Source organism: Cnephaeus nilssonii (genome assembly GCF_951640355.1).
Source record: "Cnephaeus nilssonii genome assembly, chromosome: 9".
NCBI classification, from domain to species: Eukaryota; Metazoa; Chordata; class Mammalia; order Chiroptera; family Vespertilionidae; genus Cnephaeus; species Cnephaeus nilssonii.
In genome coordinates, this window is record NC_137080.1 from 5,419,390 (window position 1) to 5,445,780 (window position 26,391).

A 26,391-nucleotide genomic window follows, 5' to 3' on the forward strand; every position below is an offset into this window, starting at 1 on the left:
TGCACACCAAACTCAACAACCAACAGACACATCTGCTCATAAACAAAATTAGTGCTTTTAAAGGCAAACTTTGCGAATAAAACAAAGTTTATGCACATTATTTCTTGTTAGTTAAGCTAATGTAATTACCAAATGAAAATATAATTTTAGTTTACTATAATTTAGTTTACTTAAATTATTTTTAAAACAGTAAATCCATTATATGTACCCATGCACAGGAGAAAGTACTATGAGTCAAGGACATCTATCATACAAACAGATGCCACATCACACATGTACATAGCCCAATTCCCATCGGAAAACAGAAATTTGTTTTGATTTATAATTTTATTTTTAATTTATTCCTCATTCGAGAATATGTTTTTGTTGATTTTAGAGAGAGGAAGGGGAAGAGGAGAAACATCGATGTGAGAGTGAAACATTGATTAACCACCTCTGAGACATGCCCCGACCGGGGATCGAACCCGCAACCTAGGTATGTGCCCAGACCAGGAATCAATCCCACAACCCTTTGGTGTAGGGAACGATACTCTAGCCAACCGAGCCACCAGGCCAGGGCTTGTTTTAATTTTAAGCAAAGAAATTTAGGAATTGTAAAGGAAAGTGAAATATTGCTTTTTTTAAAAGTCACACAGTAGTTTAGAATGAACATATTGTCAGTTAAATCAAGAAGTGGACGATCTTCAGAAACAATTGTGAATGAAACTTTAACCAGGGAAGTGGGCAGCCACAGGGCAAACCCGAGAAAAAGGCATGGCATGAAGACTTCTCATCAGCCAGTGACGGAGTAAAGAAGAGATAGGCCTGGCCGGTGTGGCTCAGCTGGGTGGGAATCGTCAGTTGAACAGAACACCGGGTTGCTGGTTTGATTCCTGGTCGGAGCACATGCCTGGCACGGGGGCTCGAACCCCCATAGGAGGTATGCAGGAAGCAGCCAATGGATGCTTAGATCTGGCATCAATGTTTTTCTCTCTCTCCCTTTCCCGTCCTTTTCTCTAAAAATCAATAAAAAATATTTACAAAAAGAAGGGGTGGGATGCAGGACAAGGAAGTCATTTCAATTCAACTCACCCAGAGAGAAGGCTGTTTCCGTCCTGATTCGAGAACACAAAATGCTCTTCCTAAGAACCCTAAGTGGCCCGACTCTCTTTCGATGGACTTTTACATCAGCAAAGAGCTATCCCAGCAGAAAGCATTATTCACTCTCCGCTCCCCCCCCCCGCCCCCCACACCGGACAGCCACCCCCATTCTAAGCTCAGACCTCAGTGCTTGCTGGGCAGAAACAAAACCTTTCTAGCCAAGTGCCTCACATGTGTCTGTTGATCACTTCCCACTTCCCACAGTGCTCTCACGGACTTCACCCACTAAATTAGGGAAACAGTAGCAGAGACATCTAAAGCTTTAAATCTCGTTTATTTTTTATTGCAGGAGATGAGGAAGGATCCATATTTTTTAAACTGATGCTATATTTGAAAAGAAGAACTAACTCAGACGATGTAGTCAACAACTCAATTCTATAACTGTTGCACTCTTTATTCTAAAGACTTCTCTTAAAATTTTAGTAAACTGCTAATATTTTATTGAAAAATATCTTGATAATAAGATATAACATCCAACCTTTTAATAGGCTTTAAGAACCTCTGCAACAACAAACAACTCAAATTAGGCAAGACCTTTTCAACAGAGTGAAATAAAGGTCATTTTCTTGCCTTCACCTTTTACAAAATAGACTAAGAAGCGGAAAATTATACCCAACCATTAAAGAAGAAGACAAATATTCCTACTAACAGAGAAAAGAATTCCATTTTACCTAGCATCTTTCCTATGCCAAGTCCCACAGATTCATTTAATAACCTTCCCATGATCTTACTAACAGAAGTATGATAATGAAGGCAATGGGGTTTTGTATGTAGTGTGAGGTACATATACGCAGGTAATGGTGTTACTTAACTTAAAATTCCAGATCACAACCAAGCTGGAAGGAGAGGGCTTCTTTATTTGTCCTTACCGTCACAAGCACTTTGCTTCATTCGTAAACCAACTCCCTATCGCTCCTGCCCTCAACATCTTCTGTACTTTGCTTCAGTAACCGGACTACAATCACTCTTTGGATTTATTAAAGCTTTTTTAATAGAAATTACCAGATTACTGACTTTTCCAAAAAAGAAAGAGAAATCTGGACTATAATGAAAAATAATGATTATTCAAAGCAAATACTGAAGATATTGAAGAACATTTATGTTTTAATTAATTATTTTTCTTAATTTTCCTTTATTTTTATTAACACTATTCCAGATGTCCCCATTTCTGCCCCCTTTGCCTGCCTCCACCCAGCCCCTGTTCCCTCGCCCCCTTTCCCTCTGGCCATCAACACACGGTCATCTGTGTCTATGGGTTATGCATATCTGCCCTTTGGCTAATGAAGACATTAGAGAACATTTAAATATCCCACAACAGGATGGGTCACTGTATAGCACAACAAAATGTATGTGCTGAAAAGTGCTTCATAATCTCACAAACTCTGTATTCCTTTATTTTTCTTCAAACCAGGAATGTACTACAAAGACTCAAGAATTGCTTAGTAAAATGAATTCATAAATTCCCCTTCTCCCATCATAAATAAAACAAATTAGGTTTATAGACTGAATGAGTAAGAACCACAGCAATAATAACCCATCCATCTACTTTTGTTGCTGAAGTGTACAGTATGCCACAGAATCAAACTAATATTGAAACATTATTACTCATTCCTAGTGGTTTTCCTCTTTAAAGGAGGGAAGGAGTAACATTTTACAAATAAAATGATGTTCCCAGGGGTGGGATGATGACTGTGAGGAAAGTAAGTCAGCATTTAACCTTCTGGTGTCAGGGAACACTGACTGAACCATGACTGTGAAAATACAGTGTTTGGTGAAATGAATGCAGACAAGGAACACAAGTTGAGTTTTGAAGGTGGTGACAAGTGAATTGGAAATCCTGAAACATACTATTCAAACTACTCAACTACATTATCTGAATGTAAAATACAGTTCTTGTGAAAATTCTAAACAGAAAACTAAAAATTAAAAAAAAAAAGCTAATGAAGTCCCTGCTCTTAAACATAAAAGGAAGGCAGTGCCACAAGCAAATTCCATAACCAAACTCAGAAATCCAGCTGTTTGGAGCACTTGGAATGGGCAGCGATAAGGGTTTGACACCGGGCTCTCTGCAGCAGCATCTCCATCATCACCTGGCCAATGAGGAAATCAGCCTTAGAAAGCCAAGAGTCTGCCCGGCCGGTGTTGCTCAGTGGTTAGAGTGTCAACCACATATCCAAGGGTCATGGGCTCAATTCCCATCAAGTGCATGTGCCTGGGCTGCAGGTTTGATCCCCAGCCTGTCAGGGTACATGCAGGAGGCAACCAGTCGATGTTTCTCTCTCACTTTGATCTCTCTCTCTCTCTTCCCTTCCTCCCTCCCTTCCACTCTCTCTAAAAATCAAAGGAAAAAACATCCTTGGGTGAAGATTAACAACAAAAAAGTCAAGAGTCTGAAAACTCCTATATTGCCCAAAATTGCCACCTACTCTCATGCTCTAAATATGAAATAATTTGAAACTCATGGGAGAAAGCACCTCTTGATACCCTTTACCATTAAGCAGAAAAAAGTCACAAATATCAGTAGATACCACCTGTATGCATTCAAGGGAAATCACTTATAACACCATAGGCTTAACCCTAAGCTACTGCTCAGATATGACACCTAAGTCATGAGGAAGATGCCACGGTAAGTGTCACATTTTACACTCCATGTCCTAACGCGGCAGGTTACACCTGCACAGTGATGGGGAGCAGAATCCTGAACTCCACACAACACACTCCGCTCCCCGGGGTCACACGGCTGCCTGACCTGCAGGCCGTGCCCAGGGCCCCGAGTCCCCACAGTGAGGCTGACCTTGATACTGGCGTGTAGGTGGGAGAGAAGTGGGGGCATGTGAAGACATCCTGAAGGTAACTGACTCTGCTCTATTTCCAGTGACACAGGTAATTAGGAGCTCCTATAACCAGGAAGTAGAAGACATGTAAGGACTTCAGCCTTTTGGCTTCTAAAGCAGCACTCCAGTGCACAGCATTCGCTCACTGCATGTTCAATTAGCCACAACTCCACAGCAGATGAACTCTACATGTAAAACATATTTGTACCTTCAATCCTGTAACATGTGTGAATGAGCTCTGTTTGAATGCTAGTTCAGAATGCGCTGCAAACCAAGGATTTATATATTAAAAACGTGAAAGTCATAATGTAAGCACACTGCTATTTCCACCAAAGTCCACTCTGCAGTACAAACAGGCCCGCACAGAGCCCGCGATCCAGAACTGCACTGTCCGATATGGTAGCTATTAGCCACATACGGTTACGCACGTTTAATTACAATTTAAAGTTCAGTTGCTCACAGTAGCCAGGTAGCAGCATATGGCGAGTGGCTAACATACTGGACCACACAGATCTGGGGTATTTTCCTGCTGCAGAAGGCTCTGCTGGACGGGGGTCTAGAATATCCCAATCCCTGCACACACTTTCAGCCACAAATGCTGCAAACAGGGCAGCATTCAGCAACCAAAAGCCACTCGTACTTATTTTTCCTTTTGGGGGGAGATGCAAAATTCACTTAATGAAAATCACATTAGGAGTTTCACTGGAATGAGAACTTACCCAGCCCTCACCCCAAATTCAAGCCAAAACTGCTGGTCAATGAGAGAAGCGTAACTTCGCCATCATCGGGGCGTGCTGCGTGACCACGCCAGAGGGTTCTCTCCCCGCCACTCTGAACCAGCCCTGCTGGGAAGTAAACTCTTCCCTGACCTAGAAAACGTACTGTCAGGCAGTTCCTTTGTAGGCGCTGTGCCCGCCAGGCTCTCCAGAACCGGAGCCCTGGCTTCCGCAGATAGAGGGGCGGGCGTGGGGAGGCAGGGCTTACAGGCCGAGCAGAAACGGTACCCACCGCCGCCAGGAATACGTGGAAGGACCTGGGCCCGTCCACAAAGAAAATGTCTTTCTTCTGCGTGGCCCGCTAGGCTCCCCTCTCCTCCGCCCCCTCCACAGGCTAAGAAGCAGGTGCCCTGCTCTCCTCCCCCAGGTCTGGAGCCCCAGGAAGGACCATGCCAGTTTCAGCTTCCCTAGGACCCAGTACCCCCTGGGTCCGGGACAGCTGGGGACACAGTGAAGCAGAGGGCAGTCAGGGACACCGATGGACAGAGAAGCACGGGGGGTAGAGGCAGCCCTGCGCCCGCGGCCTGCTGTCTCCAGCAGCCAAGCCGACGCCCAACAGTCCCGCTCCCTAATACTGGGCCCCTCGAAGGGCACCGCTTCATTTCCAGATCCTAACACCAGGGGAACTAGTTAGACAGCTAAGTAAAAACCAGGTAAACTGAAAACTGCCTTCAAGTATCTGAACAGCCATATTATAGAAGAGGGACTTGGATTTATCTTGTATGATTTAGAAGAAAAAAGTAGAACACAATGTCTTGTGCGCTCCGCACCGAGAGCAGCACCCAAGAAAACATTTCATGTTAAGAGAAGATAGAATTTCCTAACAATTTAAGTGATTAGAAATAAAATACTTTATGAAGTGGAGAGTTCCATATTACAAGACATTCCAAATAATATTTTAGAAGCAATTCATATATCAAGTAGGGAGGGATATGTATATATTATATAAACTTTTAAGATTCAACAAATCATATGTACATATACAAGTAACTGGTCTCAGACCAAACAGATTTAATAAGGTGACAGACTATTACTTCAAAAGTTACATCAACTAAAACCTTTCAAAATTAATCCATAGTTCCCAACAACAGTGAAGTCTTTCCTTTCATATGGCAGGTGAGGGTACACTATAGGAGAGGGACTAAACAGACACTTAAATTTTAAATAAAGTTACTGCTGAAATTCAATTCAGTTCACACACACACACACACACACACTTCATATTTTAGTACTTTAAAAGCTGAGTTTCTTGGAACTTTGTCTCCTCTGAAATTGTGTAAGATCAAGCTGATAATGGGTTAAGTCCCAAAAATAAAGGAGCAACAGAGCAAATCTGACTGCATGTTTGAAAAAGCCTATAAAATGTTACAAGCAAAACAGGAAAGCCTGTGTTAATAATGCATAAGCCAAAAGAGAAAAAAAGCTACCCATTTAATGGAATAATGCTTTTATCCTTGCAGTTAAAATGAAATAAACCATGACTATTAATCTAGTAAGACCATGTAAAAATGTAATTTTTAAACATTTACTAAAAGGGGACAGTTCAGTAACCACTCTAAAATCAAGGCCTTGTGTACAGCAGCGTTTAAACGCTAAATACCAATCTCCTGTCTGTGGACTCCATTACCCGCCCTGTCGCCATAGCAACGCTAACAGTATGCCTGACTTCAAAGACAAAGATGTAATTTCAGACTTCCAGCAGCCAGAGGGAGTGGTAAGAACATTCTACCCGGGCGGTGTCAGCTGATGATAAATTATAAAAATATCCAGGAAGGTTATGAGGCGGACTGTACCACACAGCCTCATATTCCTGGGGGAAGACTTACACTAGTCAAACACCCTGGGAGACAGCAAAAGTAAAACAAAAAGTCAGCGAGAAAGAATCTCAACGGGATCTGATTTTCTGTTGTTGTTTTTTAAAATTACATGGTGCAGAGTCCGCCCTCCTTTTTCTAGCTCCCAGGAGAAAATAAAAATAGCTCTCCCATCCCCTTTCTCGTTCGGATCAAGAGTAACTGAAGATGTGCAGGGCTGTTCCAGGGGACTTGGAAGCCACCGCTGTAACTGCTCCTCCTGCATTGCTGAAACCGGCATCTGTCAAAGCCTATTTCGAGCACAAGCAGCCAGCCCAGGGAGCGGAATGTACCTGTGCGCTCCGCACCGAGAGCAGCACCCAGGCCGGAGCTGTGTTCTAACCACCCCTAACCCAACATACTTGACATCTTTCTGTAAGCCTCCGGAGGGAAACACCGAAAAACAATTTGCCAATTTGGGGGGGGGGGGGGGGGGGACGGGACGGGGGGAAGGGTTGGTCTTAACAAACAAACAAACCCATAAACCAATAAAGCCGCCGGAGACAGTACCGTTTCATGATTTCGCAGCCGAACATGTGTAAAAGCGCGGGCCTGGATGGAGCCACAGACCCGAGCAAGGAACTGTCCTCAGAGGCACGGAAGCACAGCCTCTCCGAGGGTCCTCTACAAGGAGGAACTACCAACCACCAGGACTTGCTTTTATTAGGAAGAAGCTGTAAAGGGCTAGACTGGCTGACAAATGAACAGAGGTAGTTTTACTACCATGTTAGTGTTTTATGAGAATAGTGAATATGGTAAGTTATTTTTGTCGCATTGTCTCTTACGGTTGGGGCTTTAAAAAGTCCAATTCCCTTACAATAACAGAAGCAAAACACGGCAGCCCCTTCACCAGATGTGAAGCCTACAATCTGGCCCCTTCCCCGCAAAGCTCAATGATCGGCCGAGGAAAGAGACAGGTGTGGACTCAAATCAGAGCTGGTGTCAAACTCCTGCTCTGCGAGGCCTCTGGCCTGCTGCTCACCCCTTCTCTCCAAAGCACAGGCACAGCAACCAAAATATAGTCCGTCTTACATTTCTCCATGGCCAATCCGGGGCGGGGGGCTGTTTGGTGGGGAAAGGGGGCGTCACCAGCTTTGGCGCTCCTCCCACTAAAACTCTGAAAGCAGCTGGACGGATTATAGATGCTTCCTTCTCCTCCGATTTTATAATGTACTCAAGTCAAGAGGAACAAGAAAAATAAATCACATCATTTTGCCACAAGATATAAACTGACACAGTTATAATTGTTAAGCCATTAGTAGAAAGTTTGCACTGTAAAATTTAGGTCATCAGCCTATCTCACCAATTAATCTGGAGCCCAAATTTTACAACCCAAATATTAGCAATCTTCTCCCATAAAAACATACAACAGAAAAATGCCGAACTATAAAACAAATTTGTCACCTACACCCCTCAAAACAAAAAAAGATGTTTATAAAAGATACACTCTTTATAACTGAACTATTTACTTACTAAATGACTTTTCATCCTGTTACATGTATTATGCTTACAAAATGATTACTTTTAAAAATTACTATGAAATGAAAGCATGCTCAATAAGTGACTCCTTTGGAGAGAATTGCTGGGTTTATAATTTTGACAGTTAAGCAAATAAGAGACTGAACAGTCATTCATTCATTTATTTGATAGGATGCCTAATTTATGCCCTTAACCATCCCAAATAACCTGAAACAACTTCTTTAACACCATAAAACCTGGAAAACCCATATTTTAGCATCATTACTCATTATTTTCACAGGAATATTTTACATTTGCTTTTATAAAATAATAGAAGAAAAGTGATATTCTTTCCTTAGGAAATTATGTTTTTTTCTTTCCTTAAGAACTTCTGTTTTTCGCTTTACGTTGATAATTGCATAACCTCAATTTCCCCTCTACCTTGGTAATCAGGAATGCAGCCTCGAATTTAAGTTATTCATGGTACTCTATTATAATGGTTTATTTGCTTCTCCCTTCTTAAAACATTTTTTTTAATGTATTCTACTTTGAGTCATCTCAGTTTACACAAATGTTTTACTGGAGGTCAACTCAAATCCTTTTTAGAAGCACATGGGTTATAAACTCTAATAAAAACATCACAGGAAATGAAAACAGTCTGTCACAACAGGACTCTTTCAGTCAGCGTGGTCATTGGCATATTTGAAAATAAACAAATTTATTTTTAATTCATAGGGACACATATTGAAAGAATATCTCATGCAAGCTGTTTTTAAACACTTTCATAGATGAAGAAATCTATATTCTTAAATATTGATCACTGTTATATCTTGGTTATGCCTTATATTAGAATGCCACAGCATAAAAAAAATATTAGTCAGGGAAGCTAAAAGAATGCACTCATTACATTAAACTTCATATAGTTTTTTTTTCATAAGAAACTAGGTTTGTAGGTAAATTCAAAAGTAAAACTGGTGATAGTGAGTATAATACCCAGAACAGTCCATAAAATATTGGGAAAGGCAAAATGTCTTAATCTAGTTACAGTTGTAATCCCTGTATAATTTGCCTAGGTACTATTTCACTGGCCACTGCTGGGTAAATATAGTTGACTTGTTAAATAACCATTTGCCAAAGTTCCCTATTTGGGATGTATAGTTAAACATCAATAAATACAGCTGTCTAAAAGAGCAACATGAGACACCAGGATAAGATACTTCCAAGATATTTCCCTCCAAAATACCACCTGACTTACCAAAGCATATTTACTTAATATCACCTGCCACTGGGAAGGGAAGAGGTAGAACTCAAAAGGTGTATTTCCTGTATTAACATAATTATTTAGGCTTGCCCCCCTGCTCGCTCCCATCTCCCATTTCCCCCTCTCGTATAAGGACTTAAAAGTAGATCTTATTTTTGCTGATTCAGTAGCCCCTTCACCTCCCACTAAAGTTGTCATCTGTCATCTGAAAACTCTTTGAAAAATCTAAGCGGTTTATCTAAAAGCAGCTTTGACTACAGGCAGACTTCTATCCATGTCTTTGCTTAGGCCTTCTTTTTCTTTTCTCTCTTTCACGTGGCTTTACTACTCATCGATAATACCCCAAGTTGGAAAAAGCACAGGAAAAGTAAACTCCAACCACTGCAGTCAATTACTATCCACCTCTGGCAATAACGTTGGGAGTGCTGATGAGTATAATATTAGTGACTGACATCACATTTTTGAATGGTCAATGTATTTTAATTGTCTAAACTATCCATCTGTAATTTTTCATAACCAGTCAGCCATGAGATGAACCCCACAGGATTTTTGCCTCTTCATCCCCACCCCCATTCTCTCCCAATAATTTCATCTGCAGCACTTAAATGAAAAATTGTAGCATAATACTGGGAAAACTGTTTTTAATTAAAAGTGTGAATGTAGTTTTCTTATAGTCATGTTTTTCTGTTATGTGGTAAAAAAAAAAAAAGAAGAAGAATGCAAAATCAAAAGGAATGCAGAATAATCCCAGTGGTATTCCCACCAGCATATTCCAGTCCAAAGGGGTCCATAGTAGTGCTGGGGTTCAACAACGGAGCAACAGGAGATGGATGAGTCCATGAGATAAAGCTGTAGCCCAGAGTCAGCTGCACAATCCCGTGACTGGGCGGCTCTCTTCCGGTCTCCTCATCCCCGGGAAGGAAGGCTGGCTCTCAGGGAAGCCGGGTGGACTAGCAACCCTAACAGGCCCTGACAGCTAACGGCAGTTTCAAAGGAGGGCAAGAAAGGGTAAGAAACTGACGTTACTGAGCACTTACGTAGGTGAGAGGTTTTATATGTTAAATCTCATCACGCAGATGGTCAAGATGACGTCCACAGGCAGCAAAGCTAAGCTGACAGTACACGTGCAATGGGCCTCCTCAGCCACAACGTGCATATTCAGGTACAGTTTCCAAATCTGACAGCCCCAACAAGGGGCCAGAATTATATCAAAGATGCTAGAACTTTCACACCTTGTTTTCATCCCCATAAAAATAGGAAATGAAAACTCAGTCAGGAGAAAAGGAGCAAAAATAATGAAGTCACTGAAGAAAGCTAGCACCTTCACTCCTTTAGCAGGACCAGTGTCCACAAAAGCGCCGGGCGCAGCGTTCCCGCCCCCAGGACCACGGGCACCGACAGGACCCGCCCAGGCCGCCCGAACGTCCTGTGGGAAAGGCTAGCGTGGCTTTGATACAGCCATCACTGTTCTGATGCTTTCAGATACTCAAGACTTCCGCGAAAGGACAAAACATTTCTGTGAAATTACACATGCTGGAAGTATGAACTCTGCAGGTTCCATAGATGATTATCTGAAGATTAAATAAGAAAATATGTTAAAGTATTTTAATTATCAGGCATCCTCAATGCAGGTATGTTTTCCTGCTTGATTTCTTACTGCTGAAATGTACTATAGGAAAGAACAAACACTAACAAGTTAGTGAAATAACTCAAATGTTATTATTTTATTCTGACATCTAATATAAAATTTTAAAAACAAGGAAGTGATCAATAAATGACTGTTGAATGTAATTGAATTTTTCTGTGTGAAATGAAATCTTGTGCCTTAATTGAGAATGTCCACATTTAGGCACGCCAGCTAGCTAAGGAACACATAAATGCAGTAACTATGAACAGCAAAACACTTGGGGAAATTGAACACATTTGTATTTATTCAAGGACACTAATGATTTTAATCAAAATTGGCAAAAGATTTAATTGAAAAGGAGAGAAAGTCTTAGATTGACAACTGAAAGTTACAGCACACTGAGGGGTCTGCTCTAGTCACTGAGCTATGGGTGGACTCTGACTCCATGTCTGTTGAATTCTGAGGCAAGTTTGCTACCATTTTTAAGTCTCTATTTCCACATCTGGGAACTAGAGCTTAACAATCTGAATCAAATTAAACGTGTAAAAATACACACATATTAAGAACTCACTCATATTAAACCTTTGCTCTTTATGGAGCAGGGAGATGACAGTGCTTTAAAAACCGGGGGGACCTGGGGAGAGGCCTGATTTTTAAAAACAGAGACTATCCCTGCAGAGTTCATGGTAATCTCCCTGAGACCCCATGTTCTCTGTTTGGATTCAAAAGTATCTTAGGAAATCATGGTGCTCAAAGGGGTAAATCATTTCTTAAAAAATAGCATATTAAAATCTTATTTTCCATCCCCTCCCACAGTCACATACCTTCAAAAAAGAAATAAAAAGTAAAGACATTCACTTTGTATAATAGACTCGCAAACACATAAATTCAAAATAAGTTTCAGAAAAGGAGAAATTATAATGTGATAAATTTAACTAAGGAATGTTCCTCCAAAATGAACTGGTATAAGAACAAAGTCTAAGTCACTCAAGAGTAAACCGAACAAAGCAATATAAAGAAACCGGTCCCTACCCAAGGAACATATTAAGATGCACCATCCTAAAAGCAAACAGAATGAGACCAGACCTGAATCCCAATGGAACTACAGATAGTTTCATATTTCTTTAGACTGCATTCGTCCTACTCCTAGCTAGAGTTAGAAACACTTGGTACGGGAAACCAAGATGGCGGCATAGGTTAAACACCTAACCTACAGCCGGGCACAACAATATCAAAAACACAACTAAAAGTCAAAACGGACATCATCCAGAACCACAGGAAAGCTGGCTGACTGAAATGCCCACAATTAGAAGGAAAAAGAAAACCACAAGGAAAATCAGAGAAGCCGTAAAAGCCTGAGGTATGGAGACACGGGCGGAGACACGAGCCCGCGCGCGTGCGGGGAAGCCGGAGCCGGAGAGGAAGGGGCGGCTGGCGGCCTGGCTGGCGTTCTCTGGCGGGAAGGAGATAAAAGCGCCAGATTGTGCTGAACCCCAGCTCCGACTGCACTGAACCCCAGTGCCCGGCGAAACCCTGGGAAGCCGGGCTCATGCTGGGGGAGTCTGGGCTGTGGGACAGAGACACAGAGGAGCTGCGCCGGAGCCGCGCACGGGAATGTGCGCAGAGGAGGGTCTGTTGCCTGTGCCGCTGGATTGCCCTAGCGGGAAGGAGACAAAAGCTCCGGACTGTGCTGAACCCCAGTTCCAACTGCACTGAACCCCAGTTCCGGGAAAGACCCGGGGAAGCCATGCTCATACTGGGGAAAGCTGGGCTGTGGGGCAGAGATGCAGAGAGGCGGCGAAGAGCAGAGCACCGGAGGCGCGCACGGGATTGTGCGCGGAGGATGGGCTGTTGACTGTGCCGCTGAGTCGCCCTGGAGGGAAGGAGACAAAAGCGCCAGACTGAGGTGAGCCCCAATTCTGACTACACGGAAACCCAGTTCCGGGAGAGAATCTGGGAATCCAGATTCATTGGGGGAGAGACTAGACTGTTTGGCAGCGCGCGAAACTCCAGGGCACTTTTCTCTCAGAGGTGTTTGCTGGGAGTACGGAGGGACACTGAGACACAGGAACCTCATAGGGCGGGGCTGACGGGAAGCCAAGGCGGTAGGCTCCGCCCTGTAACTCCGCCCCATCCAAGCTGAACACAGAGGCTTTTACAATTTTGCAAGTCTAGTTGAATGGGGCTGTCTCCCGGCATAGACACAGCTGATCCTCACAGCCAATTGGACTGGAGGTCACATCCTCCCAGTGTACCAACAGCAATCAAGGCTTAACAACACCAAGACTTTGCACTCAGCCCACAAAGGGGGGTATCAAGAGCGACCACCTAGGGAGATTGGGGAAGCTGAGCGATAGGGAGGCAGCCAAAAGGGGAAGACACCGAAACAGGTCACGAATATAAGGGATGCTGTAATTCCTGCTGAGGGGCCACAGGCAGTAGCTGACCTACACTCCATTGGAGACCCAGAAACGAGGGCATCTAGTGGTCGGTGTGAGATGACACCAGATTTCAACCACTCCCATAAGGGACACATTCAAGAGGCAGACGCAGTGAGCGCCGAAGCCCTGTGGCACCAAGACCCGGCACATAGGTGTGTCTCCCGCACAGCAACTCTTCCGTTATAGACACAGAGGGCCCGCACGGCCAATAGGCCTGGAGGACAATTCCTCCCAGTGACACCAACAACAATCAAGACTTAACTATACAAACAAGGTCCAAGATGGAGGCATAGGGCAGAAGCCTGATTGCTGCCTACCACAATCTCTAGGGACACATGATTTCGCTCATCTAGGGGAAATGATGAACAACATAGACTGATGAACAAGAACAGAACCAGAAACACGGAGGCATCGATCGGACTATCGGGCCTCAGAGGGAGGATAGAGGAGGGTGAGGGGAGGGGGAGAGTTCAACCAAAGGTCTTGTGTGCATGCATATGAGCCTAACCAATGCTTAAGTTCAACAGAGGGTTGGGGCATCCAAGGGGAGGGGTGTGGGATGGGAATGGGGGGATGAGGACAAATATGTGACACCTTAATCAATAAAGAAATTAAAAGAAAAAAAAAGAAAAAAAAGAAACACTTGGTACGATCTGCTGAGTTTATACAAACTCTGCTACAATAGTCTTCAAATCATCTCCAAGAATTTAAATGAAATGTAAAGTTATAGGCAATGAGATCATTTTCTCAACATCAATTCCTACTTATGACAATGTTTTAAATCTTGTATCAAGAACTCTATAAAAAAGAAGGCTTTAGGAGCAAAAATGAACTGCTTTCTTTTAGGAGTTTCAGAATTCAAGCACAGTTATTCAGGACTTGCTTTTTAATCTCATAAAATCTCTGGGTATTCTTTCCTCCCTAAACCAACTCCCAAAACCAATTTCCCGGTGTTGGTCACCAACAGCACCACACCTCCAGGTCGTTCAGCTTAAAAACCTTAAAAGCATCTGTCATTCATCCCTTCCTTCATTTCAACACTGTTTTCCTCTGCATTCTCACTGTCATCACCTTCATTAGTGTGACTCACCCTCAACTGTGACCTAGGGCCTTGAAGGTTGCCCCCTGCCTCTGGGTTGACATGAAGGCATTTGAAATGAAGGCTTTGCACAAATAAAAAACATGGCGCAATTCCCTCATCGTGGTGACATGAAAGTCTCAAGCATCACACGCAGATGAACCGGCTGGGATCTGGCACTGAGCGGGCAAAACCGATGGTGACAGTGCTGTCTGTAAAGTCCGTGCACCTCATCCCTACTCTGTTCTCTAAGACCTCACTCCAGGCATATTGATTCTTCTTTTTCTAGTGGTTTCCAGTGTGAATTAGCTGAAACTTTCATTTCTATGAAACCAGGCTTTTTAAGATGGTTCCAATAGTTATTATATATAAAATAAGTGTTACTATTTTAGAGTCAAATTTCCTCGATACAGGTAATTACAAAAGACCAAGCACATACATACAGGGTTATCCGAGGGTGCTAACTGGTTCACTGCACTCAACCGCCCATACCATGGGAAATCAGACCAAGATCCCTACTCACACCAGAACATCTTTGAGAAAGACAGAGTACGAGTACCAGGCTCAAAGTTACAGCTGGGGCCCGGACCCTGCTGACTGCCCGTCACTCAGAGGTCACCAGGCTCACTCGTTCTGGACTCCTGAGAGGGAGGGTTACGTGTGGGTTAATATCGCTTATGCCTCTGCCTCAATGCACTCCATTTGGGGCTTTGGCAGAAAGAGGAGTGAAATAACAAGCAAGACTTGCGGCCTACCACTCCACCCAAATCAAGCCAGTAAGCTTCAAAGACAAAAACACACAAAATGTAGAAACACAGGGGACAATATCCATGAAACTGGCTTCGGTTCATTACAACAAATGGCGGTTTTCATGTCTCTGGGGGGCTAGAATCTCCACTCGTGGCCAATCTCCGCTGAGGAAGCACAGAGCTTAGAGGGTGCAAAGTAACCCTGGAGCATCCCCCCACAGCGAGCAATGGGAGCTGGCTGTGCACGACACCTCGGATGGGAACGCTGTCTCCACTGGCTCCTGTCCTGCTGCTTCCTTATCGTCTGTCTGTCCACCTCCCACTTTACCAGGTGGTCGTAAAGACACCTGATATATGTACAGCTGACCCTTGAACAACATGGGTTTGAACCGTGCAGGCCCACATATACGTGACATTTTTTTCAAAAAATAAAACTATAAATGTATGGTCTCTTCCGTATGCTTGTCTTAACATTTCCTTGTCCCTAGCTTACCTCATTGTAATAATACAGTGTAGAACGTAACATACAAAATCTGTGTCAATCAACTGTTCACGTTACCGAAAAGGCTTCCAGTCGACAGTAAGCTATAGTTCAGTTTTGGGGGATCCAAGTTATACAGGGACTCTGACGGCGCAGGTGCCCACAATGCTCAAGTGCACTTCTCAGCTTTGCATGTGAACCTTTCTCCTTCTCTCTCGACTTCCCTACCCTCAAATACATCTCAAATACATGGGGTGGGGGCGGCTCTGTAATCTCTGAGGTGTTAGAGAGTCCACTGGAAGGCCCGGGGCCTCCCATGGCCTGCAGGTAAGGCTGTGTACTCCAACAGGCCACCCAACATCCCCACAGGTGTTCCAAGGCAAAGGGCCCGGAGAACGGGAAACCACCAAGGGCTACATGAGCCGTCACCAAGGATTCCGAGCTGGCTGCGCCCCCTCATTCAACTTCCTCCTGAAGGCAGAGGGTCGTTCTTATCAGCACTTTTTTCTTACATACTAAAAGGCCCTTAACATAACACTTAGGAGTTTCAACATGCTCTGGGATTGTTAACTCTAACATTCATCTTTCAGAGAAGGACACGAAAGGTCCTGAGAAATCACATGAATGGCTCAAGACCAGAACCTTGGCTGAGATGTAGCCTGTTTACCATTCAGCATCAGCGTTAGAACAGCTCTCCACGTCAAAATATATGATTTTATCAAAACAAAGTCATCGTTCCTTGCATACAATCATTATAAGCTGGTCATTTTCAGTTCAGTGAGGAGGGAAAAAAGGCAAGTGCTATAAACTACTTCCATCTAATCATGTTTATAATGATATAATAGTAAATAGTCTTACAATTAAATATTTATGTCATTCCAGTTTAATAATCAGGCACTATTTAAATCTAGAAAAACAGCTATCAATCAGTGAATGCTAAAATGTATGTATTGAACTTCAGAGTTCATGTTCTCCCACATGAATGTGGGCCATACGCACAAATGCGTGATATAGACTCCCCTGCAAATGGACACTACCCTGAACACTGAGGAATTCAAGCGATAGCCCGATAATGAAATACAGTGAAAAGACACACATCACAATCTAACGCTGGATAAAATTCAGGTCCTGTGGAAAGAGACAATACACCTGGAAGCATTTTTTAAATAGACGGCATTATGGAAAAAAAAAGTGGTTGAGAAAGCGTAGTCACTTTCTTGTGGCTTAAAGCTTTTCCCCCTTTTATGCAAGGCTTAAACAAAGTTCAGTGGGACATCGAACTGCCTGTTTTAAATTACAGTCTGTATTTTAAAATAGAATGCATGCACGGCATGTTCCTGAAGCCAGGGGGTGGGAGTGTTATTCATGGAAAATTGAAGGCTTGTTGAGTCAATAATCTTCTTTCACACAGTAACAATTTTCAGCTAAAATTTCTTGACCCAAACAAAAGAAAACAAGACCATTCAGCTATTTTACAACAATTTAGAGAAGGCAAAAGAAAAAGATGAGAACCATAGAGACGCCTCTAAAATCCCACACTGTGAGGGAAGAATAGGGAATGGTGCTCTCAGGTAAGAGCCTTCTCTACATATATTTATTTCCTCTCCTAAAGCGACAGTTTTTTGTTTTTCAGAGACGGTATTTGAAGGCACTGCTAGCATCACGCCTCAGTATCTCAGGACTCTGTTAACAATAAACGATGCAGGAAGAAGAGTCTTGTAGTCATTAATGATGTTGGTCCAGCATTTCCAGATCCCTGCCTTCCCAGCACACAGTAGGACTGCACTTCCCACACTCTTATGATTGGCAGAACTTTGTGACTAATTCTGCAAGTGACCTGTGAGTAACGAATGGCTTTCAGATGAGTGAAAGACCCTCCGGGGAGTGCTGGTTTCCCTCCAGGACAGTGACTGTCAATGTTTAAGACAGTGGCTGATCTGCGAGTCTGATTCCTTGAGTTACTGCCCTTCTGCCAAACTATGTTGTCCACTAACAAAAACAAAGAATATACTTGCGTTGTTTTAAGCCCCTGAGATTGAAGGGCTCCTTTTTACTATAGAATACTATCCTGACTGATACAACTCGAATAGATGCCCTCAGATGCCCCAGGCGTCCAGGGCTGTCACACCAGGAGCCTGTTACAACACATTTTGACCATGTGCACCAGCAGGGCTCTATGGGATAAGATGCCACATCAAGCTGATGCTTTCACTAGAGCCTTGCAATTTATCAGTCAGTCAGGAACCAGGTCCAGAAGAGGTGACACAACTGGAACTCTTGCCAAAGACCCAAGAACAAAAAGTGAAGTATCCCCCCAAATCTCCAAGGCAAGATTTGCAAAGCTATTTCAGGTGTAACTAAGCACATCACTTCTTGGATTCAGATACTGTGACCACAGCAGGAATAAATATGTGTTCTGGGCCTTTCCTCCTAGAGCCCACGCATGGAGCACGCAAACCACTCCCTGCCAGTTAGCTGCTATTTGATATTTCCATTTAAGAATCAAATCAATGAATTTCCTTTTCCCTCTGGAGTTACAGCTTAACATGTTTCTTTCAGACTTAGATAAAATTGAGTATTTTAGGTAACCTACACTTAGGTTCATCACACTTTAAGTGTATATATACATATGTGTGCATGTTTACATACAAATTTATATATACACACATATATAAATAAAATAACATGAATATTTAATATGCTTGTTGCTTCTGCTTTTCTATTACAACTACTCTCATTTCTGTTTTCTTTTTAGTCTTCGTCAATATGGAAACCTATTTTACATGCCTGGATTTATATTACACATGGAATTTTTGTTCCTTATATTTCACCAGCCATTATTTCATGAATTCTTTTCTCTATTTCTGCATAGTCTTCAGATTTTTCCTATTTTCATTGGAATAACTTTCATGAGGTTGAAAGTCCACTGGGTAACATGATGTGAAATTGCCATTTATAGGTCAAAAGTGGTCAGACTATTGAATCAGCAGAACAAATTTTTCTTAACTACTCTTCAGTGATTGAGCATGTGGATTGTTCACAGGTTATAACCTCAGAATAAATCTGCTTTAAATATTTGTATGCGTTTATTTAAAAAGCTGTCTTCTTAGTATGCATTCCCAGGGTGGGGCTGCTGCCTAATGCTTCCTTTTCCCTCTCCTCCTCTCTGGTGAAACCTTGTGTCTGCTTGAGATTGAACTCCAAGGGCCCCTACTTGAGGAGACCCCCAGAACCCCCAGGCTCTCCACGAGGCAGACTGTGCATGTTCTGAAGCACTAACTATTCCACAGATCTTGACATTTTTAGCCTACCAGTTTGCTTTCAATGGCCTCTGAGCTTCTAAAGTGGCAGTTAATATTAAAAATAGTTACTTCCAGTCGAAAGAAAAATAAACGCAATTAACCAGTCCACAGATGCTCCTCTGAGCTCCTGCTGGTTATATATCTCTCGTTATACCAGACAGATGTGTGCCTTCAGTTACCTACAAAGCGGCCACCGTGCACTAAGACCTATCTCCCACCTAACGTGGGTCATCTACAGTAAGTGCACTCGAGGCCTTCACCCGCCAAGCCGGCGCAACTGGGGGAAGCCCTGTGCCCCGCTGGCACCAGTGCCGAGGAGGGACACTCACCTGGGGAAGGGGAAGGAGGCTGCCTGGCTCAGCATGCCAAGAACTGCTGTTTGTAGGAACAGAAACAGCAGGTTAGAACGAGGAAAGCTATTCCTGAACATCGGTGGGTTTTCATTCTTGCATAAAAATACTAAAGTTAAAACATAAATGAGCTAGGCTGCTGACAAATTCTCCTAGCCAAGCCTCCACACCCAGACGTGAGAACTCCTCACACACACTGCTATTTGTGGTTTGTATTAAAAAAGCCAACACTGCTGCTCTCCCCGCTTTCCGAGAGGCTTGTGTCCGCAGTGATCCTGCGCTAGCAGACCTGGAGGTCGCCTGCAGCCCGGCCTGTGGGGCCACTGAGAAGGCCCCAGGGCTCCAGGTCGGTCAGAGCAGCAAGCTGGGTCAAAACTTGCTGTCCTCACTTGTTATGGGAAACGCGGTACGCCCACTTTTCTATCAGCCAGGAGTATGTGCACCATCATCCCTACTGAAGGAGCCTCATTTATCAACCTACAGACCAGTTATCCTTCTATTGTCAAATCCAATATCCTGCACATCAGTTAGGGTTCAGCCTGACTTTCACTTCTGCCTACTGCCTATTTTTTATAGAACTCCTTCATTAATTGTTTTTGGAATTGACAGTCCCACAAAATGGGTTGAAATTCATTTCTGCTGTATTTAAATGCAAATCTTCAGAATTTATGTGAAAAAGTTTGCAGGGTATATGCTCAGTTACAGGTGTATTTTTTAAAACTTAATGAATTTTTAAAAATAACACACTGCCACTAAGCAAATATCTCAGCTATAATGAATTTAGAATTACCCATTTATTTCAACAGGACTGAAGATCTCAATTTAGAAACACTTTGTACACAAACATTTGAGTTATTTAAAAGCAAACTATAGTGCTTTTTAAATATTAATTTATTCAAACTTTCCATTTATTTGGCCTGCTTTTACCTGGAAGAAATCCAAACTGGTGAGGTGTTACTGAATATTCATTTACAGAACAAATATCTAAGTGGAGGATTTTTTTGAAAGAGGGAGAAGCACACCTTCTCACTTCCTACTATTTCTTATCTTGTTCAAGTATTATCCTCTTTTTCAACATGACTACGAGTATCACAACAATATTCTGGGGGACAAAATTATAAAACATCTTAAAGAAACAATCCATGTCGGAAACTAAACATTTATCAGTCACTATCCCTTTTCCTAATTATGTGTTTGTTTCCATCTTAAGCCAGAAAGAACTGATGTCTCCATATTGAGTAGGCCAGTGACCAATATTACACTGAAGGACATGGTAAATCCTAGGTAAAAAACAGAAATAGTGTGTGTTCTGTTGAAAACTCCTCCAAGATATCAAAACATGGCCGTACCTTCCATTTTAAGACTATGCCAGGGGTGCTATGGCTGCAAACACTCTCCCTGACCAGGCACCATCCTTCAGACAACCCCTGCTCCCTCACAGGGGGCTCACGGTTCCATAACTAACCTCAATACATTCTGATAACATCAGAGAACACAGATAACAATGGCTCAAGTCTTCAGCTGCACACAGACATTATCAATGCTTGAACACTGAGATAAGGTGACAACAGATTAGATTTCTCTTTTATTAGCTTATAATTTTTTAAATGTTCAGACTGATATGAGAAGGACTAATCAACAAAGGTGGGTACATTCTTAACCTCTGAGTGACAACACTGAAATCAAGTTAAACGTACAAATTTTTAAAAGTCTGGAAAGAGTTCATTCCACAGCCAAGTATCTAATTCTAACCTGGTAGATCTTAATTTTTGAAGGACTCTACCAACTAACAGATTAAAATCATTGTCACAATTCATATTTCTAGTTGAATTGATAACACAGTAAAAGCAAAAGCCAATTAAAAAAACATTTCACCTAGCTTTTTCCAGTAATTTTCAACTGTTCACAGGAACTGTACTATCAAATCTATATGCTTAAAATGTCCCTATTAACATATCATCAATATTCTACATGGTGCATGACCTTTCACCCCTACTCAACATAAATGTCATCAAAGACTAAAAACACAAACATACATAGAGTCTTCTTTTTCCGTTAAGGCAGATCCTTGATGCTCTGTTGCTAATACTTAACCCCCAAAGAATATGCTTCGTAATAACATTTTCCAATAATTCTCTTTTAGGCTTCCAATATCCTGTTTAACACCCTCTGTTTCAAAGAACAACCAGCATTTACTACCTCCTTCCTTTCACAGAGGGGCAAAAAACATACGTTTTTATCTCCACCTCAATATTTCCTTCTAATTGCAAACTCAACAAAATTGCCATAAGCACAATTCCACAGGACAGTTAGGGTTTTTTAACTAAACTGGGAAAGAGCAAATCCTTTCCATGCCAACCTCTTTAACTATTCTTATTTAAGGAAGAAAGGGCCACACAGAGCTTTTTAATGACCTGGTGGGCCCTTTCAGAGGCTGTGAGGACATGACTGATCAGATTGGTGTCTTCGGTAAACAGAATAACGGGCCCATCTGAAATGCAACTGGTGCAGGCCTCTTCTGAAGAATGAAGCAAATAGTTATTTCTCAACTGAGGAATATTTAACAACTCAGGTCCCTGGAGGAGAAAGCCTATTTGCTTAGACAAGGAAGAAAAATCAGAGCTTTTTCGTTTACTTCTTTGTGCACATTTATAAATATTTTATTAACAATGTATCTATATGTACTATATTTACTGAAATTATCATTACTGCTTCTGTCCATTTCTTTTTTAATTAAAAAACATATATTACTAAGGAGATGTTAAACTCCTTTTAGTGTCATTATCCAAAAGTGCCCACTTCTCTTAAAGCTTGAAGTCCAAGGTAAAACTCAGCTGCAATTTTATGATGAAAGAAAATGTCTGTAAGAATAAGACCCCCTGCAACACAGCGTCACACTCTGACGAGCACTGTGTGCCCGTGACACAGACACACACAGGCTTGCCTGCTGTCAGTTCAGCACCTGGGAAAAGATCCCGTAAGCAATTAAAAGAAAATGCTGAAACTGTTTAAGAATCCTATGTAATAAAAGCCTAATATGCTAAGTGTCCAGTCATCCGGTGACCGGTCGACTGTTCAACCAATCAAAGGGTAAAATGCTAATGATATGCTAAAGCTGCTCAACCGCTCGCTATGACGTGCACTGATCACCAGGGGGCAGATAGTCGACTGGTCGACCATTCACTATGACGTGCACTGACCACCAGGGGGCAGATGTTCCGACTGGTAGGTTAGCTTGCTGCTGGGGTCCGGCTGATCGGGACTGGGTGAGATGGGGCGGGACATGCCCTGGAGCCGTCCCGTCGTCCCTCCCCGGCCCCGATTGTGCACTGTGGGGTTCCTTGGCCTGGCCTGCGCCCTCTCACAATCCGGGACCCCTCGGGGGATTCGGAGAGCCGGTTTCAGCCAGATCCTGCAGGCCACTCCCCTTGGGAGGGCGCCCGATGCAGGGCTCATGGCTGGTGAGCGCTGCTGCGGCGCAAGCCTCTCCCAATTGGGACTGATTGGGCACGAGCCCGCAGAAGGTGAAGTGGGGCCAGGATGAGCGGGAGCGGCAGGTAGGAGCTGCAGGCAACATTGGACTGTGGGTTTCAGCCCAATCTCCACAGGCCACCCCAAGGGTCCCCACCAGTGCACGAATTCGTGCACTGAGCCTCTAGTGTACTTACAAGTTTTCACATCAACTATTAGGAAAATACCTACTGCATGAAACATAAATGTTCAAAAAAGATCCTAGTCTAATAGGGACCAAGACAGCTATAAAAATAACTACAATAAAAAGATAAATAGTAAATGCCACAAAAGATGAAATATAACAAAAGACTCAACAAAAAGTGCACTGCATCACATTTTGGGGGTTATCTTAGAATGTAAATTGAGATATACTCAATGTTTATAAAATAAAAGAATTAAATTTATAGCATTTTTTAGACTTTCCACTGTTTATTTCATGTAAAAATTCTGGCTTCATTTCATATCAATATTAGAGGTAGGAAAAAACTATAGAATATGCTCTAATTTTCTAAGTGATAATATTACAAGGAGACAGAGTTCTTCAAACTAATTTTTTTAATACTTAATCAAGGACATGCTTAGAGAGAAGAAGGGAGAGAGAGGGTGGGAAGAAGACAGGGAAGGGAGGGAGGGAGGGAGGGAGGGAGGGAGGGAGAGAGAGGGAGGGGGAGGGGGAGGGGGGGGAGAGAGAGAGAGAGAGAGAGAGAGAGAGAGAGAGAGAGAGAGAGAGAGAGAAACATTGATCAGTTGACCTTCATACCTGCCCTGACCGGGGGCAGAACATGCAACCTGGGTCTATGTGCCCAACCTGGGTATATGTGCCCAGGAATCTAACAGGCAACCCTTCGGTGCACCGGACAATGCCCAACCAACTGAGTCACTTGGGCCAGTCTCAAACTAATTCAACATCACATGTTATATGCTAAGATTGTCAATAATGGTAATACAAAAGGTATGTAAGCTAATGTATCTCAACAGGGAAAAAGCTGTATGATTAAGAGGTACAGAAATAAGTGGACATTATTAAGGAAGATTTGTTCTGAGATTAGGTCTGAGTGCATTAAGTGAAAAGCAAATATTACTGGTCATGCCCCAGGGCAACAAGAGGACAAGTATTAATTTATCAGTCATTTGCTTTGTGTGGATGATCTGAAGACCTAAGTCAGCTGGGAAACACTGCATTAGCTACTGAAGATCACCAAGAATTTAACGATGTGCAAATACAGACAAATACCAGTTGGAACAATGGTGAGAGGACAGCTCACTAAAGCATCAAATTATAGATCTGGCAAAAGGATGCTGGAAAGGTCCTGACTTTTTGTAATGGGAAGTTAACTGTGGAACAAACACATGCTGAAGTAAACATCACGATGCAGAAAAACGTTACAAAATCCACCTCAATATAAGCAAAAAGGTTCCTTGTAGTCACATTTGTAATGATAAGACTTACTAACTACGCATTAGAATCACTGTGCCACAGTTTAAAAATACACAGATAAGACCACAATTTCCTTAGTTCCAAATTACAAAGCTAGAGATTACAAATGTGATGGGTTACCTTTTACCTTAAGTAAAAAGACAAAATACATATCACCGACATTTGAAAAGAAAAAACACAGCATAAATCTACAAAAGACTCCATAGGAAATTCAGATAAGATAACAAGTATAGTTTCACAGCACCGATAGGATCTACTTAGCCAAGTTGGAGAACTAAAATACTTAATAATAAATGTAACACTAAAAATATGTGATATTAGATCCGTACTGAATACCAACAAATCTTTCCCCCAAACTATAATTACCTTCATTGTGTACATCAATGTATCCACATAAATAAAAACATATTTGTAAACTTCATTTAGAAACTTTCTACATAAACAGAGTCTGTTGGAAAAATATGTGGCGTGCTAAAATTCATTTAAATAAAGCCAGTTTTCATCTTCGCAGATGGGGGCAAGGGGCTAGGTACACCAACTGATCTATATACTTAGTCCTTCATTCAGTGACCGGTATGGTACTTCTATAAACTCACCATAAAACTTGAAAACTTTGCTCTCTAAAAAAGATCACTGAAATGTTATTAAGTCAAGCAGCATCTTAGTTATCTGTGAGTTACCAAAAAAAAAAAAAAGAAGAAGGGAAATACCAACTAGGGCAACACTTAACACTTAAGAAAGAAAACAAGCCATTATATGATACTTATACAAATAGAGTAATTCAGAAAAACTTAAACTATTGATGAACATATTGACTTACTTCCTGAAATACTTTTAGCTGCTTTACCAACAGTAGTCAACTCAAAGCACCACCCAGAGCAGGCTCCTTCGGCGGTTCTCTGGGACTCCCACGCTGCATCCCGCCCGAGGTCTGCAGGAGTTAGCCGAAGGCCGGCTCCCATTCCCATCGGGCCGGAGGAGCAGCACAGCCCCTGGTGCTCCCACAGTCCCGGCGGATGTGAGGAAAGCAGAACACTGAAACTATTGTTACAGCTACACAACACCTGCACCCATACACAACCAAGTCTCTGACCTGCGTATCAGTGGGTATCACCAACCAGGGACAAACCTACCAAGTCAGCTTCTCTGAAAAGACTTGAAAACTGGCGGGAGGAAGGAAGTGGAATTCACTGTCCATCTGCTTCCCAGGAGTCAAATTCCTTAAACCAGGAGCCAATTTCCAAATACTCAGCCAACGCTCCATTTATCAACAGTGCGTGCGCACGCACACATGAGCACACACGCACACACACACACACTACATGCTCTCCAAACCTGTGGTTTATCTGATAAAGAAAAAAGCTTATAGGATAAAACACAGAATCCATCACCTTCCTCATTCCTTCAAAAACCAAGTAACTATATAATAAATACGCCACGGTGACTAAAAACATGCCACAATAAATGCCACCCACCATAGAAATAAAAGCTGTAAAATTAGGGTTTCAAACACATGTGCATCAGATTTAGAGATCCTGGACACCCTGTCGCCATCACTTACCTTCTTCCCTAGGGCTACGTGTACATGGAAAATGGGCATGGTATGCCTGCCAAATGCCATGTGTTTCATTCATTACCAATGCTGTTCTCAATGTTCAGAAGCAATATAATAAATCGTACTTAATGTAAACATATTTAATATTGTGGTTAACCTGAACTCCCACCTGAAATAAAATTTCTTAATAGAGATTAAGCAATAACAATAATTCTTCAAACCAAAACATTTTAACAAGAAAATATAAAATTTTGCACAGATGTATTATTTTAGTTTATAAGGAAAACCTCATTTAAAAAAGGCTGTTTATTAAAAAAGCAAATTAAGCACAGATGAACTATTTATGAGCATCAGCATTATACCCTAGAACACAGCCTCTACTCTAGTCGATCTGTATGTCAGCCACCATACAGTATTTGCTGGTAGAAATACTTATATGCTGCTTTTTCCAATTTTAAACTAAAATACTTTCTTTTGGGTAAAAAAGACTGGGTGATTTCTCATTATATAAAGTCCCTGAAGAAATTCAAACCAC

At 42.3% G+C, this 26,391-nt stretch overlaps 1 protein-coding gene across 3 annotated transcripts in view; it reads right to left on the reverse strand.

Moving 5' to 3' along the window:
* ARID1B (AT-rich interaction domain 1B) overlaps positions 1 to 26,391 on the reverse strand; it is a 356,868-nt gene that overhangs the window by 196,229 nt on the left and 134,248 nt on the right. The gene's annotated exons all lie outside the window — the stretch shown is intronic.